The following is a 13,277-nucleotide window of genomic DNA, read 5'->3' on the forward strand; positions in this document are numbered from 1 at the left end:
ACCCCCAACTGCCTAGGGACTTAGGAACATTTCTGGAGCATAACTGCTCTTAACTGCTGCTATGTTTCAGCCTTCATTCCAGATGTCCAGACTTGCCTTGTCTTTGCCCATCATGGGTAACTGCTGCAAACTGACATGCATAACTGCTAGGAACTGCCATGTTGTTTGCCTCATCAAGTCAGCCACGAATTTGGTTGCCTTGGCCTCCAGACCAAGTTCTGCCCACTGATTGTTTTGAACCCCCAAGCATGCTGCAGCCCACATTCGGGTCATGTTAATGCCTTGCATCTGTGCAACGGCTGCACATACTTTGGCCAAGGGTCGTGCTGCTGCCTCAGCATTTTGACAACACTTCACCTTGTTGTCTTGGCATGCCTCCCTCATGCCTTGGTCTTGGTTGGTCATGGGCACAAGGTGCTGCCAATGCCAACCATGCAGCCTTCAAGTTGAAGGTGCTAACAGTAGGCCACTATCCTACCATCGAAAGTTGATAGGGCAGAAATTTGAATGATGCGTCGCCGGCACAAAGGCCGTGCGATCCGTCGAGTTATCATGAATCATCAGAGCAACGGGCATAGCCCGCGTCGACCTTTTATCTAATAAATGCGTCCCTTCCGGAAGTCGGGGTTTGTTGCACGTATTAGCTCTAGAATTACTACGGTTATCCGAGTAGCAATACCATCAAACAAACTATAACTGATTTAATGAGCCATTCGCAGTTTCACAGTCTGAATTAGTTCATACTTACACATGCATGGCTTAATCTTTGAGACAAGCATATGACTACTGGCAGGATCAACCAGGTAGCATTCCTTTTTTCCGACGCCGGCGCTGCATAAGCCCGACCGACAGAGCCGGTACGGTCAGACGCAGGCGCGGCTGTAGCCCGCAACGAGCGACGAACGCTTGGCGGGAAAACGGAGGTCGAAGACCCCGTGTACCCGCACAAGGCTCCGAATCCGAGAGCACGAGCATAACTGCCCGCGGGCAATGCCACCGACACGGCAACGTGAGAGGACAGCACGGAACACGGGAGATACTTTGGGGTTCCCCCAGCGCCACGAGGTGGCGAGGAGAATATAGGCACACGATACGGACCGAATTCCTTTTCTTTAGGTAGGCAACACAGGAACCCACGCGAGGCAGAAGGCAAGATTTTGCCCCCGAGCACAAATGAAGAGGAATGCACCAGAGGAGTTCGCTGCACAGGCAGGGATCCATCCAACTCGCACAAACCAAACACAACTCACGCGCCACGACGTACACTACGCACCAGCCGCCCGAAACGAATCGCACCCCGAAGGACTAAGAAGCCAGACGAACGTGCGAGAACATTCAGAGAAGCCGAGCAAGCACCGGTTAGCGCGACTGCAGGTAACAAAGGCAACGTGCAAAACTTCCGAGGGACATACTTTTCGCAGCAAGCTTCCACTTGGAAAGCACAGGCAGCTCGTTCGCAAGTCAAAGCAAACGAGATGGCAATTACCCGAGGGACATGCTTTTCGCAAGGCACCTTCCACTGGGGAAGCGCAGGCAACTAGCTTGTAGGCAAGTCAAAGCCAACCGGACGGCTACCAACCGAGGGACATAAATTTTCGCAAGGAGCTTCCACTAGGAGAGCGCAGGCAACTCGTAGGCAAGTCAAAGCCAACCGAACGGCAACAAACCGAGGGACAGGGCTTTTCGCAAGGACCTTTACCACGAGGGAAGCGTAGGCAACTCGAAGGCGAGTCGAAGACAACCTTTAAGGCATTTACCCGAGGGACATGGAGGAATGCACCAGTGGAGTTCGCTGCACAGGCAGGGATTCGTCCAACTCGCACAAACCGAACACAACTCACGCGCCACGACGTACACTATGCACCAGCCCCCCAAAACGAATCACCCCCCGAAGGACCAAGAAGCCCGACGAACGCGCGAAAACATTTAGGGAGGCCGAGCAAGCACCGGTTAGCGCGAACGCAAATAACAAGCGCAACAGGCAACTTTCGAGGGACATACTTTTCGCAACAAGCTTCCACTAGGAAAGCACAGGCAACTCGTTCGAACGTCAAAGCCAACCAAATGGCAATTACCCGAGGGACATGCTTTTCGCAAGGCACCTTCCACTAGGGAAGCGCAGACAACCCGAAGGCGAGTCGAAGACAACCTAAAGGCGATCACCCGAGGGACATGGAGGAATGCACCAGTGGAGTTCGCTGCACAGGCAGGGATCCGTCCAACTCGCACAAACCGAACACAACTCACGCGCCACGACGTACACTGTGCACCAGCCCCCCAAAACGAATCACCCCCCGAAGGACTAAGAAGCCCGACGAACGCGCGAAAACATTTAGGGAGGCCGAGCAAGCACCGGTTAGCGCGAATGCAAGTAACAAGCGCAACAGGCAACTTTCGAGGGACATACTTTTCGCAACAAGCTTCCACTAGGAAAGCATAGGCAACTCGTTCGAACGTCAAAGCCAACCAAATGGCAATTACCCGAGGGACACGCTTTTCGCAAGGCACCTTCCACTAGGGAAGCGCAGGCAACCCGAAGGCGAGTCGAAGACAACCCGAGGGACATGGAGGAATGCACCAGTGGAGTTCGCTGCACAGGCAGGGATCCGTCCAACTCGCACAAACCGAACACAACTCACGCGCCACGACGTACACTGTGCACCAGCCCCCCAAAACGAATCACCCCCCGAAGGACTAAAAAGCCCGACGAACGCGCGAAAACATTTAGAGAGGCCGAGCAAGCACCGGTTAGCGCGAATGCGAATAACAAACGCAACAGGCAACTTTCGAGGGACATACTTTTCGCAACAAGCTTCCACTAGGAAAGCATAGGCAACTCGTTCGAACGTCAAAGCCAACCAAATGGCAATTACCCGAGGGACACGCTTTTCGCAAGGCACCTTCCACTAGGGAAGCGCAAGCAACCCGAAGGCGAGTCGAAGACAACCCGAGGGACATGGAGGAATGCACCAGTGGAGTTCGCTGCACAGGCAGGGATCCGTCCAACTCGCACAAACCGAACACAACTCACGCGCCACGACGTACACTGTGCACCAGCCCCCCAAAACGAATCACCCCCCGAAGGACCAAGAAGCCCGACGAACGCGCGAAAACATTTAGAGAGGCCGAGCAAGCACCGGTTAGCGCGAATGCAAATAACAAACGCAACAGGCAACTTTCGAGGGACATACTTCTCGCAACAAGCTTCCACAAGGAAAGCACAGGCAACTCGTTCGCACGCCAAAGCCAACCAAATGGCAATTTAACCGAGGGACATGCATTTCGCAAGGCAACTTGTACAATTACCCGAGGGACATGGCATGCTTGCCAAGGCCGTGGCTTGGCATGCTTGCCAAGGCCGTGGCATGACATGCTGCTGGCCAAGGCCGGGCATGCCATGCTGCTGGACAAGGCCGTGGCAAGGCATGCTGATGGCCGAGGCCGTGGCAAGGCATGCTGATGGCCGAGGCCGTGGCAAGGCATGCTGATGGCCGAGGCCGTGGCGTGGCATGCCATGCTGCTGGACGAGGCCGTGGCAAGGCATGCTGCTGGCCAAGGCATTGGCATGGCATGCTGCTGCTGACCAAGGCTTGGGCTTGCCATGCTGCTGGCAAAGGCCGCGGCATGGCATGCTGCCGGCAAAGGCCGCGGCATGGCATGCTGCCGGCCAAGGCCGCGGCATGGCATGCTGCCGGCCAAGGCCGCGGCATGGCATGCTGCCGGCCAAGGCCGCGGCATGGCATGCTGCCGGCCAAGGCCGCGGCATGCCATGTTGCTGGCCAAGGCCGTGGCATGGCATGCTGCTGGCCAAGGCCGTGGCATGACATGCTGGCCAAGGCCGGGGCATGGCATGCTGCTGGCCAAGGCCGTGGCATGGCATGCTGCTGGCCAAGGCCGGGGCATGGCATGCTGCTGGCCAAGGCCGTGGCATGGCATGCTGCTGGCCAAGGCCGTGGCATGACATGCTTGCCAAGGCCAAGGCATGGCATGCTGCTGGCCAAGGCTTTGGCATGCCATGTTGCTGGCCAAGGCTTTGGCATGCCATGTTGCTGGCCAAGGCTGTGGCATGGCATGCTGCTGGCCAAGGCTGTGGCATGGCATGCTGCTGGCCAAGGCCGTGGCATGGCATGCTGCTGGCCAAGGCCGGGGCATGGCATGCTGCTGGCCAAGGCCGTGGCATGGCATGCTGCTGGCCAAGGCCGTGGCATGGCATGCTGCTGGCCAAGGCCGTGGCATGACATGCTTGCCAAGGCCAAGGCATGGCATGCTGCTGGCCAAGGCTTTGGCATGCCATGTTGCTGGCCAAGGCTGTGGCATGGCATGCTGCTGGCCAAGGCGGTGGCATGGCATGCTGCTGGCCAAGGCCGTGGCATGGCATGCTGCTGGCCAAGGCCGGGGCATGGCATGCTGCTGGCCAAGGCCGTGGCATGGCATGCTGCTGGCCAAGGCCGTGGCATGACATGCTTGCCAAGGCCAAGGCATGGCATGCTGCTGGCCAAGGCTTTGGCATGCCATGTTGCTGGCCAAGGCTGTGGCATGGCATGCTGCTGGCCAAGGCTGTGGCATGGCATGCTGCTGGCCAAGGTCGTGGCATGGCATGCTGCTGGCCAAGGCCGGGGCATGGCATGCTGCTGGCCAAGGCCGTGGCATGGCATGCTGCTGGCCAAGGCCGTGGCATGACATGCTTGCCAAGGCCAAGGCATGGCATGCTGCTGGCCAAGGCTTTGGCATGCCATGTTGCTGGCCAAGGCTTTGGCATGCCATGTTGCTGGCCAAGGCTGTGGCATGGCATGCTGGCCTAGGCCAACGTGCCACCGCCACCGCCGCGGGCCGCCACTCGACGCATCCCGTGCTTGGCTATGTAGTTTCGATGCCACAAGCCAATGCCACAAGCCAAGCGATGGCATGTGCCAAGCGCCCGCCTAGGCATAGGCGTGGCCTGTGGCCTGGCCATGCTGGCCAGCCTTAAGGGAGGTGCCCCCCCCTTATAATAGCCTGTTAAGCCCTTTTCAATCTGGCAGGAGGAAACATCAAGCATGTTCGAGGAGTCATAATGGGGTTTTTTTAAAAAGTAATGGTTTTTTGCCAAAACTTTCAACATGAAAGTTGTATGAAATAATTTAATACACCATAAAAAAAATTATAAAAAAATATTTGGCCACCGGAATATTTTATTTTAATTTATTTCAATTTTAATACTTAAAAAATAATAAAAATTACTAAAAATACTCAAAAAATTCTAGAAAAATTCCAACAATTATAAGATGAGGCACTAGTAATTATAGTAATTTTTTTAATTATTTTTTTATTTTTAATTTATTTTATTATAATTTTTATGAGTAAATAAATAATTAAAAAGCCCGACGAACGTGCAAAAACTCTTAGAGAAACCCAGCAAGCATCGGATAGCTCGAATGCAAATAACAAACGCAACAGGCAACTTCCGAGGGACATACTTTTCCCAACAAAGCTTCCACTGGGGAAAGCACTAGCAACGGGTTCGCAAGTCAAAGGCAACCAAACGGCTATTACCCGAGGGACAAGCATTTCGCAGGGCAACATATACGTAAGTCAAAGCCAAACCAAATGGCAATTACACGAGGGACAGGATTGCTTGCCAAGGGCGTGGCATGCGATGTTCTAGCCCAAGGCAAAGGCACGCCACGCTGCGGGACAAGGCCGTGGCAAGACATGCGGCTGGCCTTGGCCTTGGCATGGCATGCCGCCGGCTTTGGCTGGGCTGCGTTGGCCTTGCCATGGAATGTTGCTGGCTTCGGATGGGCTGCCTTGGCCTTGGCCTTGGCCGTGGCATGGCATGCTGCTGGCCTTGGCCTTGGCATGGCATGCTGCTGGCTTTGGCTGGGCTGCCTTGGCCGTGGCATGGCATGCTGCTGGCCTTGGCCTTGGCATGGCATGCTGCTGGCTTTGGCTGGGCTGCCTTGGCCGTGGCATGGCATGCTGCTGGCCTAGGCCTTGGCATGGCATGCTGCTGGCTTTGGCTGGGCTGCCTTGGCCGTGGCATGGCATGCTGCTGGCCTAGGCCTTGGCATGGCATGCTGCTGGCTTTGGCTGGCAGCCTTGGTCGTGGCATGGCATGCTGCTGGCCTTGGCCTTGGCATGGCATGCCGCCGGCTTTGGCTGGGCTGCGTTGGCCGTGGCATGGCATGCTGCTGGCCTTGGCCTTGGCATGGCATGCTGCTGGCTTTGGCTGGCCTGCCTTGGCCGTGGCATGGCATGCTGCTGGCCTAGGCCTTGGCATGGCATGCTGCTGGCTTTGGCTGGCCTGCCTTGGCCGTGGCATGGCATGCTGCTGGCCTAGGCCATGGCATGGCATGCTGCTGGCTTTGGCTGGGCTGCCTTGGCCGTGGCATGGCATGCTGCTGGCCTTGGCCTTGACATGGCATGCTGCTGGCTTTGGCAGGCCTGCCTTGGCCGTGGCATGGCATGCTGCTGGCCAAGGCCTTGGCCTGGCATGCTGCTGGCTTTGGCTGGGCTGCCTTGGCCGTGCCATGGCATGCTGCTGGCCTTGGCCTTGGCATGGCATGCTGCTGGCTTTGGCTGGCCTGCCTTGGCCGTGGCATGGCATGCTGCTGGCCTAGGCCTTGGCATGGCATGCTGCTGGCTTTGGCTGCGCTGCCTTGGCCGTGGCATGGCATGCTGCTGGCCTTGGCCTTGGCATGGCATGCTGCTGGCTTTGGCTGGCCTGCCTTGGCCGTGGCATGGCATTCTGCTGGCCTTGGCCTTGGCATGGCATGCTGCTGGCTTTGGCTGGGCTGCCTTGGCCGTGGCATGGCATGCTGCTGGCCTAGGCCTTGGCATGGCATGCTGCTGGCTTTGGCTGGGCTGCCTTGGCCGTGGCATGGCATGCTGCTGGCCTTGGCCTTGGCATGGCATGCTGCTGGCTTTGGCAGGCCTGCCTTGGCCGTGGCATGGCATGCTGCTGGCCTAGGCCTTGGCATGGCATGCTGCTGGCTTTGGCTGGGCTGCCTTGGCCGTGGCATGGCATGCTGCTGGCCTTGGCCTTGGCATGGCATGCTGCTGGCTTTGGCTGGGCTGCCTTGGCCGTGGCATGGCATGCTGCTGGCCTTGGCCTTGGCATGGCATGCTGCTGGCTTTGGCTGGGCTGCCTTGGCCGTGGCATGGCATGCTGCTGGCCTTGGCCTTGGCATGGCAAGCTGCTGGCTTTGGCTGGGCTGCCTTGGCCGTGGCATGGCATGCTGCTGGCCTTGGCTGGGCTGCCTTGGCCGTGGCATGGCATGCTGCTGGCCTTGGCCTTGGCATGGCATGCTGCTGGCTTTGGCTGGGCTGCCTTGGCCGTGGCATGGCATGCTGCTGGCCTTGGCCTTGGCATGGCATGCTGCTGGCTTTGGCAGGCCTGCCTTGGCCGTGGCATGGCATGCTGCTGGCCTAGGCCTTGGCATGGCATGCTGCTGGCTTTGGCTGGGCTGCCTTGGCCGTGGCATGGCATGCTGCTGGCCTTGGCCTTGGCATGGCATGCTGCTGGCTTTGGCTGGGCTGCCTTGGCCGTGGCATGGCATGCTGCTGGCCTTGGCCTTGGCATGGCATGCTGCTGGCTTTGGCTGGGCTGCCTTGGCCGTGGCATGGCATGCTGCTGGCCTAGGCCTTGGCATGGCATGCTGCTGGCTTTGGCTGGGCTGCCTTGGCCGTGGCATGGCATGCTGCTGGCCTTGGCCTTGGCATGGCATGCTGCTGGCTTTGGCTGGGCTGCCTTGGCCGTGGCATGGCATGCTGCTGGCCTTGGCCTTGGCATGGGATGCTGCTGGCTTTGGCAGGCCTGCCTTGGCCGTGGCAAGGCATGCTGCTGGCCTAGGCCTTGGCATGGCATGCTGCTGGCTTTGGCTGGGCTGCCTTGGCCGTGGCATGGCATGCTGCTGGCCTTGGCCTTGGCATGGCATGCTGCTGGCTTTGGCTGGGCTGCCTTGGCCGTGGCATGGCATGCTGCTGGCCTTGGCCTTGGCATGGCATGCTGCTGGCTTTGGCTGGGCTGCCTTGGCCGTGGCATGGCATGCTGCTGGCCTTGGCCTTGGCATGGCATGCTGCTGGCTTTGGCTGGGCTGCCTTGGCCGTGGCATGGCATGCTGCTGGCCCTGGCCTTGGCATGGCATGCTGCTGGCTTTGGCAGGCCTGCCTTGGCCGTGGCATGGCATGCTGCTGGCCTAGGCCTTGGCATGGCATGCTGCTGGCTTTGGCTGGGCTGCCTTGGCCGTGGCATGGCATGCTGCTGGCCTTGGCCTTGGCATGGCATGCTGCAGGCTTTGGCTGGCCTGCCTTGGCCGTGGCATGGCATGCTGCTGGCCTAGGCCTTGGCATGGCATGCTGCTGGCTTTGGCTGGGCTGCCTTGGCCGTGGCATGGCATGCTGCTGGCCTAGGCCTTGGCATGGCATGCTGCTGGCTTTGGCTGGGCTGCCTTGTCCGTGGCATGGCATGCTGCTGGCCTTGGCCTTGGCATGGCATGCTGCTGGCTTTGGCTGGGCTGCCTTGGCCGTGGCATGGCATGCTGCTGGCCTTGGCCTTGGCATGGCATGCTGCTGGCTTTGGCTGGGCTGCCTTGGCCGTGGCATGGCATGCTGCTGGCCTAGGCCTTGGCATGGCATGCTGCTGGCTTTGGCCGGGCTGCCTTGGCCGTGGCATGGCATGCTGCTGGCCTTGGCCTTGGCATGGCATGCTGCTGGCTTTGGCCGGGCTGCCTTGGCCGTGGCATGGCATGCTGCTGGCCTTGGCCTTGGCATGGGATGCTGCTGGCTTTGGCAGGCCAGCCTTGGCCGTGGCATGGCATGCTGCTGGCCTAGGCCTTGGCATGGCATGCTGCTGGCTTTGGCTGGGCTGCCTTGGCCGTGGCATGGCATGCTGCTGGCCTTGGCCTTGGCATGGCATGCTGCTGGCTTTGGCTGGGCTGCCTTGGCCGTGGCATGGCATGCTGCTGGCCTTGGCCTTGGCATGGCATGCTGCTGGCTTTGGCTGGGCTGCCTTGGCCGTGGCATGGCATGCTGCTGGCCTTGGCCTTGGCATGGCAAGCTGCTGGCTTTGGCTGGGCTGCCTTGGCCGTGGCATGGCATGCTGCTGGCCTTGGCTGGGCTGCCTTGGCCGTGGCATGGCATGCTGCTGGCCTTGGCCTTGGCATGGCATGCTGCTGGCTTTGGCTGGGCTGCCTTGGCCGTGGCATGGCATGCTGCTGGCCTTGGCCTTGGCATGGCATGCTGTTGGCTTTGGCTGGGCTGCCTTGGCCGTGGCATGGCATGCTGCTGGCCTAGGCCTTGGCATGGCATGCTGCTGGCTTTGGCTGGCCTGCCTTGGCCGTGGCATGCCATGCTGCTGGCCTTGGCCTTGGCATGGCATGCTGCTGGCTTTGGCTGGGCTGCCTTGGCCGTGGCATGGCATGCTGCTGGCCTTGGCCTTGGCATGGGATGCTGCTGGCTTTGGCAGGCCTGCCTTGGCCGTGGCATGGCATGCTGCTGGCCTAGGCCTTGGCATGGCATGCTGCTGGCTTTGGCTGGGCTGCCTTGGCCGTGGCATGGCATGCTGCTGGCCTTGGCCTTGGCATGGCATGCTGCTGGCTTTGGCTGGGCTGCCTTGGCCGTGGCATGGCATGCTGCTGGCCTTGGCCTTGGCATGGCATGCTGCTGGCTTTGGCTGGGCTGCCTTGGCCGTGGCATGGCATGCTGCTGGCCTTGGCCTTGGCATGGCAAGCTGCTGGCTTTGGCTGGGCTGCCTTGGCCGTGGCATGGCATGCTGCTGGCCTTGGCTGGGCTGCCTTGGCCGTGGCATGGCATGCTGCTGGCCTTGGCCTTGGCATGGCATGCTGCTGGCTTTGGCTGGGCTGCCTTGGCCGTGGCATGGCATGCTGCTGGCCTAGGCCTTGGCATGGCATGCTGCTGGCTTTGGCTGGGCTGCCTTGGCCGTGGCATGGCATGCTGCTGGCCTTGGCCTTGGCATGGCATGCTGCTGGCTTTGGCTGGGCTGCCTTGGCCGTGGCATGGCATGCTGCTGGCCTTGGCCTTGGCATGGGATGCTGCTGGCTTTGGCAGGCCTGCCTTGGCCGTGGCATGGCATGCTGCTGGCCTAGGCCTTGGCATGGCATGCTGCTGGCTTTGGCTGGGCTGCCTTGGCCGTGGCATGGCATGCTGCTGGCCTTGGCCTTGGCATGGCATGCTGCTGGCTTTGGCTGGGCTGCCTTGGCCGTGGCATGGCATGCTGCTGGCCTTGGCCTTGGCATGGCATGCTGCTGGCTTTGGCTTGGCTGCCTTGGCCGTGGCATGGCATGCTGCTGGCCTTGGCCTTGGCATGGCAAGCTGCTGGCTTTGGCTGGGCTGCCTTGGCCGTGGCATGGCATGCTGCTGGCCTTGGCTGGGCTGCCTTGGCCGTGGCATGGCATGCTGCTGGCCTTGGCCTTGGCATGGCATGCTGCTGGCTTTGGCTGGGCTGCCTTGGCCGTGGCATGGCATGCTGCTGGCCTTGGCCTTGGCATGGCAAGCTGCTGGCTTTGGCTGGGCTGCCTTGGCCGTGGCATGGCATGCTGCTGGCCTTGGCCTTGGCATGGCATGCTGCTGGCTTTGGCTGGCCTGCCTTGGCCGTGGCATGCCATGCTGCTGGCCATGGCCTTGGGGCTGGGCTGCCTTGGCTGCGGTTCTTATCACTAGACGTGCGTTGCGTGCGAAGGCGTGCAAAGGCGTGCGCGACCATGCGCGCAACACGCGCACCGTGGTCAAAAGACCACGCGCGCGGTATTCGCACAGGCCACGCTGCCCACGCCGCGGGCATGCCAGGCCAGGCTGCCCTGGCCGGCTGCATGCCAGGCCGCCCAGGCCGTGCGCATGCCATGCCGTGCTGCCCAGGCCAGCTGCATGCCAGGCCGCCCAGGCCGTGCGCATGCCATGCCGTGCTGCCCACGCCGCGGGCATGCCAGGCCGGCTGCATGCCAGGCCGCCCAGGCCGTGCGCATGCCATGCCGTGCTGCCCACGCCGCGGGCATGCCAGGCCGGCTGCATGCCAGGCCGCCCAGGCCGTGCGCATGCCATGCCGTGCTGCCCATGCCGCGCGCATGCCAGGCCGCCCACGCCCGCGCGGATGCCACGCCATGCTGCCCAAGGCCGCGCCCAGGCCGCGCAAGGCCGCGCCCAGGCCGCCCAAGGCCGCGCAAGGCCGCCCAAGGCCGCGGTCCAGGCCGCCCAAGGCCGCGGCCGAGCCGCCCCAGGCCGCAGCCCAGGCCGCGGTCGAGCCGCAGTGCATGTAACCCAAGGCCGCAGCCCAGGCCGCGCCCAACATGGGGCGTACCTGCCACTGCCTTGCCCTGGGCAAGGGAGGTGCCCCCCCCTTATAATAGCCTGTTAAGCCCTTTTCAGTCTGGCAGGAGGAAACATCAAGCATGTTCGAGGAGTCATAATGGGGTTTTTTTAAAAAGTAATGGTTTTTTGCCAAAACTTTCAACATGAAAGTTGTAGGAAATAATTTAATACACCATAAAAAAAATTAAAAAAAATATTTTTTTACCGAAAATATTTTATTTTAATTTATTTCGATATTAATACTTAAAAAATAATAAAAATTAATAAAAATGGTCAAAAAATTATGGAAAAATTCCCATAATTAAAGGATGATTCACTAGTAATTATAGAAATTATTAAATTATTTTTTTCATTTTTTTTATTTTATTTTGATTTTTTTATGCCAAATAAGGGCTTTAAAAATTCGAAAAGCTCCAGAAAAATTGCAAAAAAATAGGGAATGACATTTAAAATTGATTGTAGTGCATTTTTAATTGTGTTGCACGGTTTGGGTAAGATTATAAAAGAATCATGTTCAAAAAGATCGGTCGAGGCGGTGGCATGCCATGGCCTTGGCCTTGGCCATGCCTTGCACAGGGACTTGGCCTTGCCCACTGCCTTGGCCTTGGCCTTGGCCTTGGCTTTGGCCTTGGCCTTGGCCTTGGCATGGCATGGCATGCTCGCCGAGGCCGTGGCATGCCTTGCTGCTAGCCAAGGCCGTGGCGTTGCATGCTCGCCCAGCCCGTGGCATGCCATGCTCGCCCAGCCCGTGGCACGCCATGTTGGCCCAAGGCATTGGCATGGCATGCCGGCCAAGGCATGCTGGCCAACGTTGCACAAGGCGGTGCCATGGCATGGCATGCTGACCAAGACCGTGCCATGGCATGCTGGGCGAGGCCGGGGCATGGCATGCTGGCCGAGGCCGTGGCTTGCCATGCCGCCACGGCCGTGGCATGCCGGGCAACGGACCGGCATGGCCCAGCCCGTGGCACGCCATGTTGGCCCAAGGCATTGGCATGGCATGCCGGCCAAGGCATGCTGGCCAACGCTGCGGCACGGCGTGCTGGACAAGGCGGTGCCATGGCATGGCATGCTGACCGAGGCCGTGGCATGGCATGTTGGGCGACGCCGTAGCAAGGCATGCGGGCCGAGGCCGTGGCATGGCATGTTTGCAACGCCGTGGCAAGACATGCGGGCCGTGGCATGGCATGGCATGCGGGCCGAGGCCGTGGCACGACATGTTGGCCAAGGCTAAGGCATGGCACGCCGGGCAACGCGGTGGCATGGCATGCCGGGCAACGCGGTGGCAAGGCATGCGGGCCGGGGCCGTGGCATGGCATGTTGGGCGACGCCGTAGCAAGGCATGCGGTCCGAGGCCGTGGCATGTCATGCGGGCCGAGGCCGTGGCATGGCATGCGGGCCGAGGCCGTGGCATGGCATGTTGGGCGACGCCGTAGCAAGGCATGCGGGCCGAGGCCGTGGCATGTCATGCGAGCCGAGGCCGTGGCATGGCATGCGGGCCGAGGCCGTGGCATGGCAAGTTGGGCGACGTCGTGGCAAGGCATGCGGGCCGAGGCCGTGGCATGTCATGCGGGCCGAGGCCGTGGCTTGGCATGCGGGCCGAGGCCGTGTCATGGCAAGTTTGGCCCAGGCCGTGGCTCGACATGTTGGCCAAGGCTAAGGCATGGCACGCCGGTCAACGCGGTGGCATGGCATGCTGGGCAACGCGGTGGCAAGGCATGCGGGCCGAGGCCGTGGCATGGCATGTTGGGCAACGCCGTAGCAAGGCATGCGGGCCGAGGCCGTGGCATGGCATGCGGGCCGTGGCCGTGGCATGGCATGTTGGGCGACGCCGTGGCATGGCATGCGGGCCGAGGCCGTGGCATGGCATGTTTGGCAACGCCGTGGCAAGACATGCGGGCCGTGGCATGGCATGGCATGCGGGCCGAGGCCGTGGCATGGCATGCGGGCCGAGGCCGTGGCATGTCATGCGG

The sequence above is a fragment of the Camellia sinensis genome, chromosome 6 (genome assembly GCF_055761805.1).
Source record: "Camellia sinensis isolate YWXY chromosome 6, ASM5576180v1, whole genome shotgun sequence".
Classification (NCBI taxonomy): Eukaryota; Viridiplantae; Streptophyta; class Magnoliopsida; order Ericales; family Theaceae; genus Camellia; species Camellia sinensis.